Genomic DNA, 21,145 nt, shown 5'->3' on the forward strand with positions numbered 1-21,145 from the left:
AAAAAGCCAACTTCTGGTTTTGTTGATATTTCCTCTGGTTTTTTACATCTCAATTTTATTCCATTAAGCTCTGATTTTTGTTATTTCTTTTCTTCTGCTAACTTTGGGGTTGGTTTGCACTTCTTTTTCTAGTTTTTCAAAGTGTGATGCTAGTTGTTAATTAGAGATCTTTCTAGCTTTTTAACGTGGGTGTTTAGCATTATAAGGTTTCCTCTTTACAGTGTTTTAGCTGTGTCCCAAAGATTCTGATATGTTGTATCTTTGTCCTTATTCACTTCAAATAATTTCTTGATTTCTGCCTTAATTTCATTTTTTACCCAGAAGTCATTCAAGAACTGGTTGTTTGATTTCCGTGGAATTGTATGGTTTTCTTAGTATTGATTTTCTTTATTTTTTTAACTTTTATTTTAGGTGTGGGGGTACATATGAAAGTGTGTTATATAGGTAAACACATGTCATGGGAGTTTGTTGTGCACATTATTTCATCACTCAGGTATTAAGCCCAGTACCCAATAGTTATCTTTTCTGCTCCTCTCCCCTCTCCTCCTACCCTCCCCCATGAAGTACAGCCCAATGTCTGTTGTTTGTTTCTTTGTGTTCATAAGTTCTATTTTTATTAGGACCACAGGCACTGTGGTCTGAGAATGTGGTTGGTATGATTTCAGTTTGTTTGTTTGTTTGTTTGTTTGTTTGTTTTACTTGCTGAGAATTGTTTTGTGGCCTATTATGTGGTTGATTTTAGACTATGTGCCAAGTGCAGATGAGAAGAATGTATATTCTGCTGGGTTTGGTTGGAGAGTTCTGTACATGTCTATTAGGTCCATTTAGTCAATCAGTTTAAGTCCTGAATATTTTTGTTATTTTTCTACCTTGATGATTTGTCTAACACTGTCAATGGGGTATTGAAGTCTCCCACTATTATTGTGTGGTTATCTAAGTCTCTACATAGGTCTCTAAGAATTTGTTATATGAATCTTAGTGTTCCTGTGTTGGATGCATATATATTTAGGATAGTTAAGTCTTCTTGTTGAATTGAACCCTTTACAAAATAATGAGTCTGTTTTGTCTACAATTAGAATAGCAACTGCTGCTTTTATTTTTTGGTTTCTTAAAAGATATTTCCCCATCCTTTTACTTTGAGCCTATGGGTGTCATTGCATGTGAGATGTGAGATGGATCTCTTGAAGACAGCATACCACTGGGTCTTGCTTCTTTATCCAACCTGCAACTCTGTGCCTTTTAATTTGCATGTTTAGCACACTTACATTTAAGGTTAATATTAATATGTGTGGATTTAATCATGTCATCATGTTGTCAGCTGATCATTATGAAGACGTGATTGTGTAGTTGCTTCATAGTGTCAATGGTCCATGTACTTAAGTGTGTTTTGTGGCGGCTGATAATAGTCTTTTGTTTACATATTTAACATTCTCTTAAGGACTTCTTATAATGCATGTCTAGTACTGATGAACTCTCCTAGCATTTGCTTGTCTGAAAGAGGATCTTATTTCTCTTTCACTTATAAAGTTTAGTTTGACTGGATATGAAATTCTTGGTTGGAGTTTCTTTTCTTTAAGAATGTTGAATATAGGCCAGGTGTGGTGGCTCATGCCTATAATCCCAGCACTTTGGGAAGCCAAGGCAGGCAGAACACAACGTCAGGAGGTCAGGAGATCGAGACCATCCTGGCTAACATGGTGAAACCCCATCTCTACTAAAAACACAAAAAATTAGCCCGGTGTGGTGGCGGGCACCTGTAATCCCAGCTACTCGGGAGGCTGAGGCAGGATAATGGCGTGAACCTGGGAGGTGGAGCTTGCAGTGAGCCGAGATCGTGCCACTGCACTCCAGCCAGGGCGACAGAGCGAGACTCCCTCTTGGAAAACAAATGTTGAATATAGGCCCCCATTCTCTTCTGGCCTATAGGGTTTCTGCTGAAACATCTGCTGTTAGCCTGATGGAACTCTCTTTGTAGGTGACCTGCCCCTTCTCTCTAGCTGCTTTTAATATTTTTTCCTTCATGTCAACCTTAGAGAATTTGATGACTATGTGTCTTGGGGATAGTTGTCTTGTATATTGATAGTATCTTGCAGGGGTTCTCTGCATTTTCTGAATTTGAATGTTGGCCTCTCTAGTGAGGTTGGGCAAATTTTTTAGTGACAATATCCTCAAATGTTTTCCAAGTTGCTCACTTTCTCTCCCTCTCTTTTAGGGATGCCAGTGAGTCACAGATTTGATCTCTACATAATCCCATATTTCCTGGAGGTTTTGGTTCATTCTTTTTATTGTTTCTTCTTTTTTATGGCTGAGTTAATTCAGAGAACCTTTCTTCAAACTCTGAGATTCTTTCCTCAGCTTGGTCTATTCTGCTGTTAATACTTGTGATTGTATTATGAAATTAGTGTGTTTTTCAGCTCTATCAGATCAGTTTGGTTCTTTCTTCAAATGGTCATTTCATCTTTCAGCTCATGTATCATTTTATCATACTCCTTTGATTCATTAGATTAGGTTTCAACTTTCACCTAAATCTCGATGATCTTCATTCCTATCCATATTCTGAATTCTATGACTGTCATTTCAGTCATTTCAGCCATTTCTTCCTGGTTAAGAACCATTGCTGGAGAACTAGTGCAGTTGCTTGGAGGTAAGAAGATGCTCTGGCTTTGTGAGTTGCCAGAGTTCTTGTGCTGGTTCTTTCTCATCTGTGTGGGCTGATGTTCCTTTAATTTTTGAAGTTGTTGTACTTTAGGGTTTTTTGCTTTTATCTTCTTTGATGGTCTTGGGGGTTTGTGTGTGGTATAAGTTGGGTTCAGCTGACAGGCTTCAATTATGAAAGATTTCAGGGGACCAAATCTCAGTTCAGCACTTCTGGGTGTGTGCTCTAACCCTCAGGGGCTGGTACCAGGCCCCTGGCTTTGTTCTCTGGCCCCTCAAGATTAGAACCCTGATGCACTGGAGGGACTGAGGTGTTCCTGGTCTGCTGGCCCCAGTGCTCCAACTGGGGGTGCTGGCCAAAGTGCTTCATATGGGCAGTAGCAGCAGAATCCATACTAACTTGTATGTGCCAGCAGCTGCAGCTGTGGGAGTGCAGTGGGGTACACATGCATCAGCTATGTGGGGTGCCAGTGGGGGTGGGTGGGGATGTCTATATACACACTTGTGGCAGTGGTGGTGGCATGGCGGGGAACCTGCGCATCAGCAGGCATGGGGCATCCATGCATACAGTCGTACTGGCAGTGGAGGTGGCAGGGGCTCTTCAGTGTTCTAACACCTATACCAGCTGAAATCAACAGAATAAGACAGAGCTGCCTGCTTCCAAACTGACCCCTGCTAATTCACTGAGGAGCAATATGGATGCTACTTAAAGAGCCAGTCTGCTCTCCCAAACAAAATCAAATGAGATTCTGTTGTCAGTTTTTATTTCATTGGCTATTACTAAATAGACAAATGTAGAGAAATGAGATAATGAACAATGAAAAGAAGACCAAGATTTTATGACACCAATATTCAAATGCCCGCTTAGAAATTCACTGCAAAGTATACACAGTAGGAGTCTTGGGAATAAAGAAATTTCTTTAAAAACTCTTCCTTGAAAGTGTTATAATCATTATAAGCAAATAAATAAAGCAACATTCACTCCTGGTCTCATCTGCGGCCAGAGGCAGAGAACCACAGATGGTGCTGGTGCTCCTGGGGTCCTAGGCCAGCTCTCCTTGTCTCCAATTTTCTGCCCTGCTCCTCACAAGCAGATAGACTGTGCCTTTTTTTCTGTCAAATACCCAAACTCTATCTTAACAGGAATACCTTCTATGAATTTGGTTCTCCAGGTATAGGAATCACCAGCAGAAATGCTTCTATTTGTTTTTATCAGGCTCCCAACAAACCAGTTCTTGTGTGCAGACTCTGCCCAAAAGAGCAAGCACATGGATGGCAGCTTGCTTATTGTGACTTCTGGGCCTGCTCACACATGGTTCAGGCTGTTGTTCCCTTTAGTTTATCCAGCCCCTAGCACGGGAGTCATTAATTCAAACAGTATTAACTGAGGGCCACCATGTGCCAGGCTCAGTCGTAAGTACTGAAAATATAGCCACGAATGAGAAAGACAAGTTCCTTGTTCTAGCGTAGTTTATTTTCTACACAATAAAATAATCTACAGATATGACTATTGCAAGCACTGTTAAGGGCCTTGGTGAAAATGAAATTGGGGGCTGGGCACGGTGGCTCAAGCCTGTAATCCCAGCACTTTGGGAGGCTGAGACGGGCGGATCATGAGGTCAGGAGATCGAGACCATCCTGGCTAATGCGGTGAAACCCCGTCTCTACTAAAAAAATACAAAAAACTAGCCAAGCAAGGTGGTGGGCACCTGTAGTCCCAGCTACTCAGGAGGCTGAGGCAGGAGAATGGCATAAACCCAGGAGGCGGAGCTTGCAGTGAGCTGAGATCCGGCCACAGCACTCCAGCCTGGGTGACAGAGTGAGACTCCATCTCAAAAAAAATAAATAAAGAAAGAAAATGAAATTGGGTAATATGAATGAGTAACTTGTGTCACATTGGGTGTCTCTTGGGAGATGACAGTTGAGATCCCTGAGCCTGAGTAATTAAGGCAGAAGAAATAAAACATGCAAAGACCTTGATGTTAGAATGAACAAAGGGCAGAAACATTTGTGGCCTTAAAGAAGGATCCATAAACTCTGCAAAGCCCCTCTCAGGCTATTAGTCTTACCAGAATAAGTGCCTAGGAGAACAATTTGCCTTTGAGAGAAAGTCAGCTGTGTGTGGCCCTGGAGGTCATCTCCTCCAATCTTTCATTCTGGAATGCAAAGGCTCAGAAAGACAAAGAATGAGTTGCCCTAAGTCACATAGCTTCAGGCAGGTGTGGTAAGCTCAGGGGCTGGTATAGGAGATATGTAGAGGTGGTGATATTCTGAAGCAGAATAGCCTTTCTGGAACCTCTAAAATCACAACAGGCTACTCCCCAACAGGGAAGAAGATCCTGAATCTCATAAAAGGGAACTGTCTAAATTGGTCAAGAATGGTCAGGTTATGCTGCAATAACATCCCAACATTTTAGTGACTTTAAGCATTGCAGATATCTTATCATGGGTCAGCAGAAGGGCTGTTTATAATAGGTCACTATCTTAAGCATTTCCCAGAAGTAAGGGAGAGCTCTGGAGGGTCTCACATTGACAATGACATATTCCAACTCAGAGATGATGTATGTTGCTTTGCTCACAACTCATTGGCCAGACCTATTTAGATGACCCCTCCCAACCACAAGGGGTCTGAGATATGCAGCCCACACAAGTACCCATGAGAGAGAAGAACTGGAAGTATTTGATAAATAGCACTTATGTTTTTGTGCTATGTTCTATACTCTACAGGCTGCACCAGCAAATAGAAAAACCCTCCATGGGACCAAGCAACAAGCCTTTCACCTTCCATCCTAGAAAAGCTGAGGCACTACCAGGAATAAAGCAACCAGAGAATATGATAAGAAACACCCAATGGGTGATCAATAATTGTTCTGTCAACAGTAGAAGGAAGGTAAGAGGTATGGCTGGCTGAAGAGGAGTAATGGCATGCTCAAAGCTGGAAGTCAGTTCCCAGGGCACTCAGGGCTTTGGACCCTGGATCTAAGAAGTCCAATTATAGTAGTAACAGAAACCCTAGTAGATATCAACACAGTAAGTGAGAAGTCTTAATGTTATTTTAGAAAACACCTTCACTGGTGACTGCCTCTAGAAACGGTCTTTGCTCTGACACAGAATCTGCCTACTTCAAACCTTCTAGAGCTATTGCCCTGCCAGATAAGTCTGCCTACACAGGTAACTTCAGCCCTACATAACCACAGGATAAAATGTACTGAAATAAGATTCACCCTCTCACTAACATGCACATACAATTAGACCCTTGCCCTAGAGACATGTATAGGTTTGCTGCCTGTCGATACCCTAGATACCTGAAACCAAACCCACCTGAAGTTTTCATCCACTGCCTCTTGTGGCCTTAGTGATCTTGTGCAACCTGGCAATCATCACATGACTGCTGCATCCTGTATAAGATTCAGAAAAGTGACACAAACATACACCCTCTCCAACGAGCGCTCACCCTCCCTAATCTAAAGATAGTGTGAATACTGAGGAATACAATTATCTTCTGTCCTCTTCTGCCCCAGCATTAACATGCATGACGGAGGTTTAATGCTCTGTTTCCAAAGGCCACAGTGAGATGAGTTTAAAATTTCAGTCCAAAGACCCAGCACTTCAAAGAAACCACACAATAGAGTTGTAGTCACATGAACCCCAAGAATGTGTTGATTATTTTTAAATCTTCAGAATCCACCCACTTTTTCCATATACATCACTCCCTTAGAATCTCTTTACCAAAGAGCTTCTGCTAGAAGAAGAAGCCTTCCAAATTCACATAGACTTCATGGCTGTAGAGTTCTTCCCCACTTTTCCATGGAAATTGCACAAAAAACTGGCTTTACAGCAGGATGTCACAATAGCCTCAGCCTGCAAGCCTCTCTGTAGGAAACACTGGAATTCTTCTTAGGAAATTCTGCGCAATGACCTTTTTCAGCGTGTAATTAGAGTGTGAGGTTTTCTTAAGCCATGTGCTAAGATGTTCCTTGTATAAATGTATTGGTGATCTGAAATCTCCTGTGATCACTGGAGATTGCTATACCACTTCTCGGAGTTCAAAAGCTAAGCAGGCAAATACCACTGGGCGTTGGGGACACACAGCACTGATGTGTTTGCCAAACTAAAATGCTTTCTCATTAGAACTACACAAAATCTGCAGTTACTGGTCTGCTGAGGGTTTTTAGATAATTTATATACACTCTTCACTTCACAAAAAGCTGGAGTGCACAGATAATCCTCATTCCCTCACTCCCATCTGACTCAACTTCGTCAAGGCTCATTTTAATCTCATTAAAATGTCACATCTAGGTGATAAGCTTTTTCATGGGGTTTCACATAGAGCCTCTAAGAGGGACTTTTAATGCCAGTCCATGTTCTACCTCCTGTTTGAGATGAGGTTCCACTCTGCTTCTAGCTGAGAGCATCCATCCCACCCCTCTTCGTCTTTCTCCCTTCACTTCGCCCCTTTACCACCTTGACTACTGAGGCTTGGTCTACATTTTCACCAGGCCACAGCTGGGGAGGAAATTCCGCCTCATTATCTACTGTGCAACTCACTTCCTGCACTGAGTAATCCAAGAGCATTTATTTCACCAGCTAAGAAGCAATTTTTCAGGCGTGGTACACTCTCACTCCTCCAGGGAGCCCCATCAAAATTCTCTCTTTGTAAGCTCTGTCCCCACCAAGATATCTCTACTCAGAGCCACCTTCCCAGGTGAACATGAGAAACGACTCTTGGCTAATGTGAAAATGGATAGCAACGAGCTACCAACATCATTACCAACAAGGTGCTCACATCTAAACATTTTTGAGGACTTAACTCTAAGTCAGGCACTAATCTGTTCCTTTTCCTATCTGATTGCAACTAAAAGCAATGGAAGAGGTGCCTACATCCTAGTGCCAACATTTGCAGAGTTAAGATGTGTAATTGAGTGTAAATAACCAAACCTCCCTGAGACTCAGCAGGAAATGAGTCAGTGGGCACAGAACACCATGCCCGAGCCCCAGACCCAGCACCTTTTTTCTCCGGAGACTGGTGGTCTGCCTTTGTGCCCTGGCTTTGATGAGCTACACTGTGAGGATCTCCAAATCCCACAAGCTCCTCAGCTCCTGAGGGATCACGATTCTAGGAACTCTGGCATCCTTCCTTGTTCCAGTTTTTTAATTCCCTCACCCCTGGCCTCTACTTTGCTTCCCTTATTCCTGGCACCATGTCCTCCTTCCCTGATCACTCCTGTCCTTGGCTCAGCCCCGCCAGCCCATCATGTGTGGAGGGAATCCCTCTGGGGTGTGTGGGTGAGGACTGCCCCGAGTTTAAGCACCACACTCATAGTAGGCTCAAGGCAAAAATTGCTAATCAGGTGATTTGTTTCCACACACTCACCACATGTGCCCTCTCTGTTCCCCTCTCAACTTATCTCATGGACAAATCCTGGCAATGGTTCCCTCACTCTCAGAGATCTTGAGTAATGTTTTATGATTCCCAGGATTAAGCACAAATCCTTGCAAAGGCTTTCCAAACCTACCCGCACCCCTTCCTTTGGCCACGCTTCACCTTTTCCCTATCACACATCTCCACAAAAAAACACTGCCCTTGCCAAGTGGCAGTATTTTCATCCCCTGGACAGCCACTGGACTTCAGCAAGTTCTTTCATCCCCCAGGACTTCAAGCTCATCTGCAAATTGCAGAAGGCCTCTAAAGTTCTTTCCCTAAAATATTCAATTCTCAGGCTTGAGAAAATGAGGGCTCCTTTGACAGCAACAGGGCTAGGCAGCCAGAACATTTTTAACCTCAATGGGAGTTGATTTTTGACTTACATCATCCAAAAAAAAAAAAAAACAAAAAAACTGATGCTTTGTTTTGTCAAGCATAACCTTGACCTCTGTTTCAGGATGACTGTCTACCTCTGGCCCCTGGAGTGCCCACTATTCCTTAAAGAGGCCATTGTGGAATAGCGAGTGTCCTCACATCCTTCTAGATCATGCTGAAGACTCATCAGGGTCTGGAATGATCCAGTAATAAAAACATAGTAAAGTTAAAGTTGCTGCAAGTGAGAGAACATTTATGAATGAGATTTTTCTCACTGCACTAACATCAGCAAGTGAATCATTCCACCTCCCACTAGCCAGAAATTCCTCCCGTCAGATCTGCAGGATTCACCATCCAACGGTTTTTATATCCAGTGGGGAAACAGGAAGACGGGTCCCCTCTGGTGGGTGTTAAAATAAACAGGTTCTGGAAGCACGAAGAACCTCTTGTAGCTCTAAGCAGCTGAGACAGAGAAGGAAGTGCCTGAGGACCCCGTGCAGCATTTTAATACATTGCCTTGATAAACTCAATTTACAAATTATGACATGAATGCTAATACTCATTTCTACACAAAGCTGCAACACTCTTTCCTGTTGCGTTTTTTTTTTAAGAGTTTATATTGCTATTCACTACAGATGAGAAGACAGGAACCAAGAAAATAAAATGTCATGAAAGTTACAGATGCTCCAGAAATCTCGTTAAGTCCTGGTTTTGCAGTTTACACATATTCTATGCTAAAAGGCAAATAGGTCCTGGTTCACACTTAGCCACTTCCAGAAATTTTTTCCTCCTTGTTTTACTTTTCATTCCTGGAGATGGAGCCCAAAGGACATATGAACCCCCTAAAACAGTATCCACATCCTTATATTTACGTGCATTTGTTTAGGAAAGGAGCTCAAATTAAACGCCAAAGGGATTCAGAAACCCAACAAAGTCAAGGACTTCCATTCTAATGGGAGGTCTCCATCCATCTTTTAGAGTAAGGAAGTGGCTCAAATGGAGCCCAGAGGGATGCCTGTAGATTCCATAGACAATTTATTCCAGGGGAGACTCCTAACGGATGTCTGCAATTGTTATCTTCAATGCTCAATAGGACCCTAACTATATTATGTTCAAATTATGTGGTTTTGATTCAAAAAACTATTTGTTGTCTGCCTACTTGTATCATGAATGTACTGAATATTAGTGATACAATTGGCATGCACCAGTACAGCTGTATGGGTCATTAAAATACTGAAGTTCTTCTGTACTGTCCCAGCCAATGCCCTCTCCCTCTGAACCTCTGGAGCTCGCCCGGATCCCTGATCTAAAGGGTTAACTCTGGGAATGCAGAGGGCCTGCAGGCCCCTATAAGCCCTGCAGTCAGTGTCTGTGTAGAGTGACTGGCCCACTGACACAGCATCGGTTAACATTTCGACGATCACCCTGAATATAATCACAAGCAAAAACAGATCAGACCTTGCCTACTTTTTTGTTCATAGCCTGTATTAATCAGGGAAATGAAGCTGCTGTGAAAAACAACCTCCAGATCGTAGTTGCATCATATAAGTTTATTTCTCAGAGTCCCCATACAGGCTGGCTGTATACCAACCAGGACCCCGGCTTTGACATGGATGACCTCACTTCCATGACATTCCATTGGCCAGAACCCAATCACATGGCTCCAATCTGACTGCAAAGGAAGCTGAGTAATGTATCTTCCTGTGTGCCACACAGTCTGACTTACAGCCTAGAAGGGCACATGGCTATGAATCAAATAATCACTTTAATAAATGTAAAGGTGTACCTGGGACAAGCTTCTCTCTCACCCTTTTGCCCAGGGCTCACCTCTGTATGTTCCAGAGCAGTGGTTCTCAAAGATTAGGCACATCCAAAACCTGCAGGGCTGACTAAAACCTGAACAGCAGGGCCCCACACAGCATTCCCGATTTGGTAGGTCTGGGGTAAGGCCTGAGCATTTGGTTTCTAAGAAGCTCCCAAGTGATGCTGATACCAGGACCATACTTCACCCGACTTTGATTCCCAAGCCAGTTTTCCTAGGTCATCAAAGAGGGCCTGAGCCAGGAAAATCTTTTTTTCTCCTGTTGGCATTTCCAAAATCCTTCTCTCCTTGAGTGTCTTGGGTTTTTACTGTTTCCCCTCTGGGATTTTGGCATGTAGGCAGTATTGCTAAATACTGTCTAATTAAATACTGCCTAAATACTTCTGACTGAGGTGAGGAGGGCCCTGAGGCTCGTGAAGTCTAGTTATATCTTGCCAGTGATGCCTTTCCTGCCCCTTCTCCCTCTCTGTCCAGTGTCCTTGCTCAAAATCAGATCTCTCCAAAGCCATTCAGGACTGGCCAATGCCACACTGCACAGAAGTTGTCTTCAAGTACCCTCCTTTCCTTTTTGTGCTCCTCTTACTTCCCCTCTTACATAAAAACTCTGTTAGCTGCAACTCTCACTTTCTTTTAGAGTATTAACTCTGACTGAAAGGAAACACAAACTAACAATTTTATTATAACCAGGAGCCAGAAAATAAACATTTATTTAAAATATTTACTTTTCAGTTTCTCCCAGAACACTGACTCCTGGATGTCATTGAACCACTGATTGTTGTATGTTTCCTGTCCACATATCTTTTCTTATATATGTTCCAGAGGCAGTGGATAACGTGGTCAGGTAGATCGGAGTTCAAACCCTATCTCTACTTCTCTCCACTATATGACCCTGAGCCTCAATTTTCTCACCTGTGAAATGGGGATAAAAATGCCAGCATCATAAAACTCTGTGGTGATGAAGTAAGGTATCATTTGGAAGCCCCAGGGATAGACAACCTAGGCCATATTCTTCTGGTACTTCATACACAGAGGTTATTAGTCATTCAAGATGGGGTATCAGTGCCAAGTGCTGGCAGCATTAGACTGCAAACAGCACCAAGGTTTTTATACCAGATCCCAATTCTAGCTGTATGATCCTAGGCAAATTACATATCCTCTCTGTAACTATAGGCTGTTTGGCGCCTGTAAAAAAGGAAATTTAGTTGCCATCTTGTTTCTCCTGTGGGCATTCTGCAACTAAATAGGAAAGAAGATTAAATTCTCTCAGCTCCTTAAAAAGGAATGTTCTATCAATTCAAACCTATGATTATATAATCTGGCAATATCAGAAAGTAAGCTAAATAGACTATAAGATGTAAACTTGTTTTTCGAGGCAAAAGATTAGTTCGTCAAGAAGGGATTATCTGCAAATAATAACCAGCACAATTTTAAATGCGAGGTTGAGTTTTGGTCTTTAGTTTTTTCAGATTGTTTGGTTTTGTTTTAGCTGATTTTTAACCAGAAGAGCCTGAACATGAAAGTTTTAACTTGCAATCCAGTTGCTAAATATTTAGAAATGTTCTATAGCAACTTGAGGATTAAACATCGATACATCATCCAGGGGATAGCCAAGGTTATTATTTTAACCCAGGGTTGAGTTAGCGTAATGTCCTTTCTCCCCCAGCTAATTGCACATCAGGCACCTGAGCCACTTAGCATGTGGCCCAGCAGCCCCCAGAATCTGGAACTGTCCAGAAGCAATGCTGCTGCTGAAAGGCAAGTTGGAGAGCTGGTGCCATCCAGCAGGAAATTGAGTATTTCACATAATGTGCTTTTCCAGCTTAAAGAACTTTGTGAACGACATCTTTCTCACTCTGTTAATGACAGGAAATGAATCATTCCTTGCTTCAGTTGGCCAGCAAAGCTACATTTTTCTAATCTTAGGGAGTTACCCTGCAGCAGGATTTCTCTCTCCTGAGGGCGGCCCTGGAAAGGCCTCCAACGCTCAGAATTTCTCAACAGGCCTCGAGCATATAGGGAAGGCCTGTGCAACCCAGCATGTGAGAAACTCATGACCACTGGGCTGGGAATTTTAACATGTGGTGTCTCTTCCCCTTCAAGCTCCACAGAACAGTAAATCATGAGAGGATTATTTTTGTTTTCTATTTTTTATTTTTTTGACTTAAACAACAGAAATACATTTTCTTACTGTTCTAGAGGCTAGGATCCTGAGATCAAGGTGTCAGAAGGTTGGTTCCTTCTGAAGACTGTGAGGAGAAATCTGTTCCATGCCTCGCTCCCAGATGCCGGTGGTTTGCTGGCAATCTTTGACATTTCTTGGCTTACACAAGCATCACCCATATCTCTGCCTTGGTTTTTACATGGCATTCTACCTGTGTTCATGAGAGGGTTTTTTTGTGTGTGTATGTTTTGTAAGTTCTCTGTCCTTCCACCTCCCCAGGTGGAACGACTGAGACTTAAATACCACAGAAAGAATGAGATTTAAATATCCCAAAATCAGCCCATGATGTGGAGTAGAAAAGAAAACTTGTCAATGTAGAATCCAACAAACAATATCACATCACCAAGTGGACTTGAACAAGTTTCTATCTATGCATTGTGTAAGCTATCCCATCCTTATACCCCCATCTGCCCCCCAAAAAGCACTGTTCCCCCTGGAAAGCTTGAGCAGATATTAAGTGTTTATGGAGAAAAATAATTGAGGGAGCAATTAAAAGAAGGGAAGAAAACATTGGTCAGTGCCTGAATATGCCGATTTCTCTTCTAAGTATTCCATGGGGTTTATCTCACTTAATTTGAACAAATCAGACCTTGGGCTGCCCAGCCCTACACATTTATGACTTTTTCCATCCCAGTGCCCAGTAAGAATTAGTCTTACTGATTTTAAACAGAGACACTCGATTAGAGGCAAAAATGCAAACCCACAAAACAAGGAAGGCTATACACAATGAAAGGAGAATTCTTCAACCACTGACCCAGGAGTGCAGGGCTTTGGCCATCTGCAGAGGGAATTTGTTTCCAAGCCACTGCTTAGCACACATTTTCATACCCAAAATTGTATTCTAAGTGGGTAGTGTGGAGAGGAAACCAGCAGATACCAAGATGAAGGGTGGACTTTCTAGATAAGGAGAGAGCACACAAACATGCAGAATGATCCCAAAACAAATGCAAAGAAACAGCAAAGTGACTTCAAGAGCAGAACAAGGAGAAACTGTGGGCTAAGGACATACAAAGACAGGGAGAGGGCGGCAAAGAAAGAGAGGGAGGGATGGTAGGAGGGAAAAGGAAGAAAATAAGAAAGAACAAAACATAAGATCTATATGGCAGTCTATGCTATATTTAAAGTGACAGGATCATTTTTCTTCTCTCCAGAGTGTAAGCAAAATGATGGTGAACTCCGAGTTTGAAATGGATTTTATTTTATTCCTTTCCTTCCACACAACCCAGCCCCACAATGCACACACACATAGCAGAAAGTTAAGTGAGTTTTCAGCCTGAGGGTTTCAAATGCTCAGACCCCTGTAACCATGGGTTCCAGTTCCAGCAGAATAATTAGAGCCCTTCACCTTTAATGGTTGTTGGTTGGGAGTGCATTCCCTTTTCTTTCCTCCTTGAGGTCCGAGTCAGTGAATTTCTAGTCTGTAGCAAGATTCTACTATTTATCAGTGTATATGGGGTAAAAATATGTGTGTTATTATGAGGATAAAAGAGAAAAGATTTAAAGTTCACAAGGGGGAAAACATTTTAGCAAATTAATGACTCAGATCTTTTGTTGCCCACATCCGTGAGAAGTGATCATTTGTTAACTTAAGTGAGAGATGAAATGTCTTGATTCCATGTATCAGTAGAAGAATGTGTTGATTAGAACAGAGTCCCAGCTAGAAGATGCCAAAGGCAAGAAATTCAAACATATTCACATTTGCTCCTGACCACTAATGATTTTAATTGAGGTGTCACATCTTTTGTGAAAACAAATGATTAACTGTGACTATAAGATAAAAACAAGGCTGTCATTAGTGGTTCCAGAGGCCATTAGTGGTCAAGATCATTGGTTCTGGCACAGGACAGGCTGGACTCACATCCCTGTTTCATTACTTATTGAGTGTGTGATCTTGGTCAAGTTACTTAACCTCTCTGTGCGTTAGTTTCCTCGTTTGTAAATCGGGGAAAGAGTAGTACTATGGTCATTGAATTACTGAAATAATTAAAATAAATGAAGTAATACATGTACAACAATGAAGAACTAAGTCTGGCACGTGATGTGAACTTAAAACTGATAGCTTTTAACATTTTAAACATATCTATAGTAGCATAGCGCAGTAATGTTCTAGAAACAAGGAGGAAGGAGGAAGAGTACCTCCATCTACCCTCTTGTCTAAGAGTGAGGATCACTACCAAAAAATTAAAGTTATTACAAAGGTTATGTGTTTCCTACATGAACAATGTGAAGGTTAAAAAACAAGTAAAAGAAAAACTGAAATACAGGCATTGGTTAGTTTAGTGTTTCACTATGAACATTCACTGCACATAACTGAAAAAAGTTAATTCCTTTCCATCAACACTTGTCTTCCAAATACCACTAGCAAAATGGGAGATGCAAATATAAAGAGAAACATGAGCCTCACAGTGGCGCAGTCTAAAAATGAGGCATTACAATATAATGCTCCAAGCGCAGTGTCAGGACCCCAGGGTATGCACAAAGCACTGGAGGAGCACAGAAAAGGAATGATTAGTTCTACCTGGGAAATCTGGAGGAATATGTGTGCTGGATCTTAAAAGATAGGTATGAGTTCTTTAAAGGATAAGAAAATTCTCTAAGGATAAAGTGGGACAATACTGTGAATGGCCTTATATGATATTCCAAAGAGGATTAACTTTACCCTGTAGACACTGGAGAACACTTCCAGAGTTTACTCAGTGAGGTAGTGGACCCATGTCTATGTTTCAGAAAGATACCTTTAGTGACAGTGTGGGATATGGGTTTGATAGGGCAGAAAGATCAAAGGAGGGATGACAAGGCAAAAACTACTGAAATAGCCTAAGTATGAAAGGATGAAGCCTGAATTAGGATGGAGTCGACAGGTGGAAAGATGGAGATGGCTGAATAGGACCAGGACATGTCAGCTACTGAGATGTCTGTTAGGACTTCAGAGTCAAAATGAGCCCAAGGATTCTATTCTTGGACCAACAGCCAGAAGGAATAGAAACAAACATTTCTATTGTGTTTTGGATGGGAGTGGTGACAGATACAGACGTATTTGGACATACTGAGTCTGAAAATCCTATGAAGTAATCAGATGAAGGCACACAAAGATAGGTGGGACCAAGCCTTAGAGTTTACGCAAAAGACAGGAGTCTGCAACACGTCACTAAATGTCACTGGCATCCGGGTTGCCTTTGAAGATAGTTGGCGAGGGCACACAAAGTCAAGGAAAGGTCAAGGATGTAATCCCAGGGAACTCAAAGTAGGGCAGCTGATGGAGCTGTGAGAGAGACGGGAATGTGGTTAGAGCACTCCGCCAGCGGATTCTGGTTCTAACTCGGACCTCATGTTAACATTTGACTCCCCTTTTCACCAAGCATATTGATGAGAAGACTGCTTCTCTCTATTGGCTCTCTTGTTAAGTAGCTCAGTAAACATCTGTGAAGAAGAGAGAGCCTGGAAGCTGGTATTGGAAACATCACTGATGGGTAATGGGAACACTACTTCCTCTCTCACTATCCTTGCCACAGCTTGGACTCTGGGACAAGACCACACACGTTCTTTGTATGACCTGTCACTGTAGAAGGATCCACCTTTTCACCTCCACAGCTTCTCCAGAGGCGCTACTCCCTTTCTGGCTCCATGCCAGATCACCCTGGCTGCACATGGCTTCTCAGCATCCTACATTGCAAAGTGTTAGCTTCAATTGGTCCATAAGCTTTTACAACCTCTTAAAATAATCTTGCTTAATGCAGTCTCATGGCTTGAATATTTTCAAAAGACACAGGACAAACTATAGGTTTACCTGTTTTAGAGATATGTGTAATCATTGGAGTCAGATGAACCATGGATTAGAATTTTGTCTCTGTCCCTAGCTAGCCACAGGATTTCGGACACTCTACTTAAGATTTTTGACTGCCATTTCCTCATTTAAAAAATAGGGTTCATCCTTTAAGTTGGGTGCCAATACTGCTTTCATTCTGCTTTCATAACAAAACTCCAGTTTTGCCAGGTATCTGCCCCTTTTCATATAGCCATGAGCCCCAGAGGAGCTTATCCCACCCTTAACTCCAGAAGGGAGTAGATCTGATTGATCTAAGAGTAATTCCATTTGCTTTCCCAATGATTGGTTCAGAAATGGGCAAAACTCTAAACAATAAAACAGAAATAAAAATCTGCTGCAGACATTTGGAGAAATATTTCTCACTTCTAAGAGAGAGGCACACGAACAGATGGTCTCACTCTGGACTTTGCTATGTTTGGCTGTGATGTCTGAAACGGCTGCCGCCATCTTGCTTCTAGTCTTAGAGTGAAGCCAGTGGAGGAGATGGCAGAACGGAGAGAAAGGATGAGGACTGCACTTGACATTTTGGATTATTGAATCAACCAACTCTGCAGACTGATCTAATTCTAGACTTCTTGTCATGGTTTCTCATCACTTAAACCAGCTTCCTAACTGGTTCAAATATCCTAACTGACAAAATGCTGGTAACCTTTTCATAGGATTGCAGCAAAAATGAAATGAAATTTTGTGAAGTGCTGGGGTTGTAGGAAGTACTCAAGTAGCTATTGCTCCTATCATATTGCACTGTTACGACTACTTCAGCTCACCTCGATGTCAGTTACTTGCAGGGAAGTTCAATCTTGTCTGGCTCACCTTGGGAAAATATCATACAAATACCGCCCATTACTTTGCTCTACGATTTTGCAGCTGAACCATTATGTTCACAAATTGTGTACTCTCCACATGCTGTACTGAGCACATGTCCCAGGTTATCTCATTGAATCTTTATAATAATTCAGAGTAAAGTTCTCACTTTTAATTTACCATTTTGCTGATGATAAAACTGTGGCTAAAAAAAAGGAACCCAAACCTACGTCTGCCTGCCTTCAGAGACTGTACCTCCAAACTGGATATTATCCTGCTTTACTTTTGAATGTTGAAATGATACATTTCACAGGCGCCTATGAAAAAACAGTAGGTGTCTCTTGCAGATCATCCATGTGTAAAAACTTTTGCAAATAGGCATTTCAATCTGTGAAGCTCCAGATGGGGCCAAATGATGCACAGAGAGTTGAGGATATTTAGAATTAACTAAAAGGTGAAGAAAGTGGATGCAAGAGGATGAGTAGGGAAGCAAACGATGAGATACACATGATTGAGCTGAGTGAATTCTACAAAATGGTGAGCTCACTCGAAAGAAGCAGAGGCTCCCACAACATTGTGATGAGCAGGGAGCAAGCTCCCTTTGTCAGGCAAAAGACATATTTATTCTGCTTTATCTTAAATAATGTTATCGATAGTGAACAGATGTTCATTTCTGATCTAAAATATATGTTATATTTGTGTGTGTATAGTCACCAAAAGACAACCGCAAAAAAATATTGCAACATTTCAGCAGAGATTTCTCTGGGTGGTGAAACTATGAATATTTTTATTGATCTCTTTTGGGTTTTTTTTTCATGTTTTCCTAACCAATTTATTTTACATATATTAATTATGCAATCAGAAAAATAGTTACATAACTATGTGCTTGCATGCACACACACATATACACATACACACATACACATACATACATTGTATATTAACCACACTTCTGCTAGGTCAGTCCAGCTATAGTCAGTTCCTCTCTTCTTTGCCCAGGCTCTTCCCTCCACACTTTAAGCCACCAGCATCTTTTCACTTTTTCCTTGCTTCTCTTCCCCAAGGGAGTGGGCTCCTATCTTGAGGGGAGGGAGGCCATCTAGAAAGAGCATCCCATCCCTCACCAGCCATCCTGCTTTAGCACCACGGAGTCAGTGGGAAGATGAAATTGTGCATGGGGGGCACACTGAGGATGTCCCGCTGAGAGGAGCAACTTGCTCTCAGACAACAGCTCTGCAGTGGCTCCACCATCAGTCTGTGTTGAGCTATGAGTATGATAAATACACTCTTCCAAGAGGTAATTAGCAGAAAAAGGAAAAAAAAATCTCTGAAAATTCAATAGCACTAGAAAGGGATAAAATCACATTTCAAGAGACATATTTTTCTTGATATTAGAAAATACCCAATCAGTTACTTTTGCACTTTCCTTATGTTTTGGAAGATGAAAAGAAAGAAGGAAGGGAGGGAGGAAGAAAGGAAGGGAAGGGGAGGGGAAAAGAAAAGAAGGAAAGAACCAGCAACGACGACAAAAAGGCTTCCCTTTCCTGAAGTCAGTGTTAGAGTTTCAATTACCTTAACAGATAGCTCCAAAATTCTCTTTAGAAAACTGTTTCTTTATGAAAACAACTTAAGAAGGTAGAATAGGAGAATGTGAGGACAAGGGTTAGCAGGAGACAAGGCAATCAAAAATACAGCATGAGCAATGTGGACCTTTAAGAAAAAGTGTATCTAACTCCCAACTGAGGTCATGTGCTTTACTGAGACATGAAAATGTAACATTCTTCTCTGATTCTCTCAAACCCTTGGTAACACCTAACACACACACACACACAGAGAGAGAGAGAGAGAGAGAGAGAGAGAGAGAGAGAGAGAGGCCTGGAGAAATAGGGGTAGTTTTATGGAAATCAAAAGGGCTAAGCTCTTTGTCAGGGTTGACACAGGTGAGACCCAGGTACCAAGGACGAGACCATTCATACCCTGAAGCGGAGGCAGGAGAGCCGGTCGAGAAGTAACATCCATAATAATCAACAAGACTGATGCCCAAGCACACCCATGGGCTAAGGACTGCCCTGAGGCACAACATCTGTGGCATGAAAGAACCAGTTTCATCCTCATTTCAACCACCTGATGTAGAAGCTATTCTGACCTCCATGTTCTAGATGGGGGAGGTGAAGCTTGGGAGGTTGAGTAACATAGTCCAGACCCCAGGCTCTTTATCACTCAGCTGAACCACCTCTCCCGAAGATGATTCATCCCATGAACACACGCAATGCTATTGAACTTTTTCTCAGATTTTTGGATGGGGGTAGATATCAAGGCAATCTTGTTTTGAAGTGGCAAGAGGGGCTGCATCTGACATTTGAGTCAAAGTGATATAACGTCGTACTGATTTGTACTCAGATACTCCCCTTTTCTTCCTAACTTCAAATGTGACCTTGGAAAAGCTATTTCTCTTCTCTGATCCACAGTTTCCTCATCAATAAAGTGGTAGGCTGGTAAGAAGACCTGCCTCATAGGATCTTGTAAGTCCTAAATTCACCAATGAACCTGAAGCATGCAGCACAAGGCTCAGCACATAAGTGCCCAATCAATGGAGCCTTTTATTTGTTCTCTGCAGTCAAAATATATACCGATGGTGAGGGCACGAGCAAACAGCTGGCCACTAGCAAACCTGCTCAACCTCTGACTGTCAGGTGCACCATCCGTAAATGCAAAACATCGTTTTACTTCAAGGCGTAGGGTTTCTCTCAAATAAAATAAATATAGGCCTAAAGAAAAGTTAAGGGAAATCAGCATTCAAAAGGCCACTTTAATGCACTATTGTGTGAACTGAGCATTAAAACAAAAAATAAAACGTTCCTGCCACTGTCTGAATATATTGGGACGAGTTACAACTTGTAATTTACACAATACCATTTTTCCAAGGATTAAAGTTTCTTATTCCAAGTTCAACACATATGCTGATGCTCTGCTTTCTTTCTCCCACCAGGATTTTTATAGGGGAGCCTGAAATAAGATTAAGCAAACATAACAAACCCATATCACATTTTCAGTTGGAGAAAAAAAAATGAAAGCCTGAATCAGTCAATCCACCTCTCTACTTCCAGCTGAGCCATAAATGTCAGTTGTTCTACTTCAATAGAAACAGAGGGCCTGTCTCATATCTCTATGGGGAGCCAAGTGAGATGAGAAATGGACCCAGAAAAAAAGAGCCAATTGTTTAAAAAAACTGCAATGCTGGATGTACTTGGAGTTCTCAAAAAGCAGTAATTGCTGAACATCAAATTTTCAGCTATCAAAGGGCCACTGTTAAAGAGTTAAACCACATCCCACAAGAGGGCTTTGACAACATGTGATGTGAATAGAAATATCTCCTACATTTTCTTTTTTAAAATATTCTACAGAAAATAAAGATAGCTGGTAAAGAGAATCACCAAATGGAAGGGAAAAGGTTAACTGCCCCCTACATTGAAATATAGCCTGCATAAATGGGGAATTGTGGGGCCACATGTGTTCCTGTTGATAGGTGCTGGAAACATTTAAGAATAAGAAGTCTAAAATTGAATCCATGGACTTGTTTTCACAAAGTAATTCCTTTAAAAAAAATTGTACATTTAATGTGTCTTACATGGAGAATAACTTTTGTTTTAAAAAGGAGAAGAAAAATGAAATTCCATGGTTTTCAGAATTTCAAATGGCTTAAAATGAACTTTTATCCTCTGAAAACAAAATCGGAGTGCCTGTGAGAGAACATAGGAAGATCTCACTATTGCACCATCCAGCTCATACTTCAGCAAGTTTTGCAAAACAGGTACAAAGTAACCTGTAACAGCAGTGCCCTATCAACTTCTCTATCAGTTTACTTCACCCTTGCCTTAGAATTGGACAGTCTCAGGTGTCATTTCACTAAAAGAGTTTTCCCACAAATCAAAGAAAGCAAAGCTGTGAATATTGCTAATGAACAGGATAGTAGTATTGGCAAAACTCTCTCTCCACCCTCCCCCCACCATGCATACT

At 41.7% G+C, this 21,145-nt stretch overlaps 1 long non-coding RNA gene across 1 annotated transcript in view; it reads left to right on the top strand.

The window, feature by feature from the left end:
- LOC139363863 (uncharacterized) overlaps nt 1-21,145 on the top strand; it is an 89,380-nt gene that overhangs the window by 49,780 nt on the left and 18,455 nt on the right. The window contains exon 2 of the long non-coding RNA XR_011624955.1: nt 5,383-5,545. This is a non-coding gene — a long non-coding RNA (uncharacterized lncRNA). The remainder of the gene's footprint in view (nt 1-5,382; nt 5,546-21,145) is intronic.

The sequence above is a fragment of the Macaca nemestrina genome, chromosome 6 (assembly GCF_043159975.1).
Source record: "Macaca nemestrina isolate mMacNem1 chromosome 6, mMacNem.hap1, whole genome shotgun sequence".
Taxonomy (NCBI): Eukaryota; Metazoa; Chordata; class Mammalia; order Primates; family Cercopithecidae; genus Macaca; species Macaca nemestrina.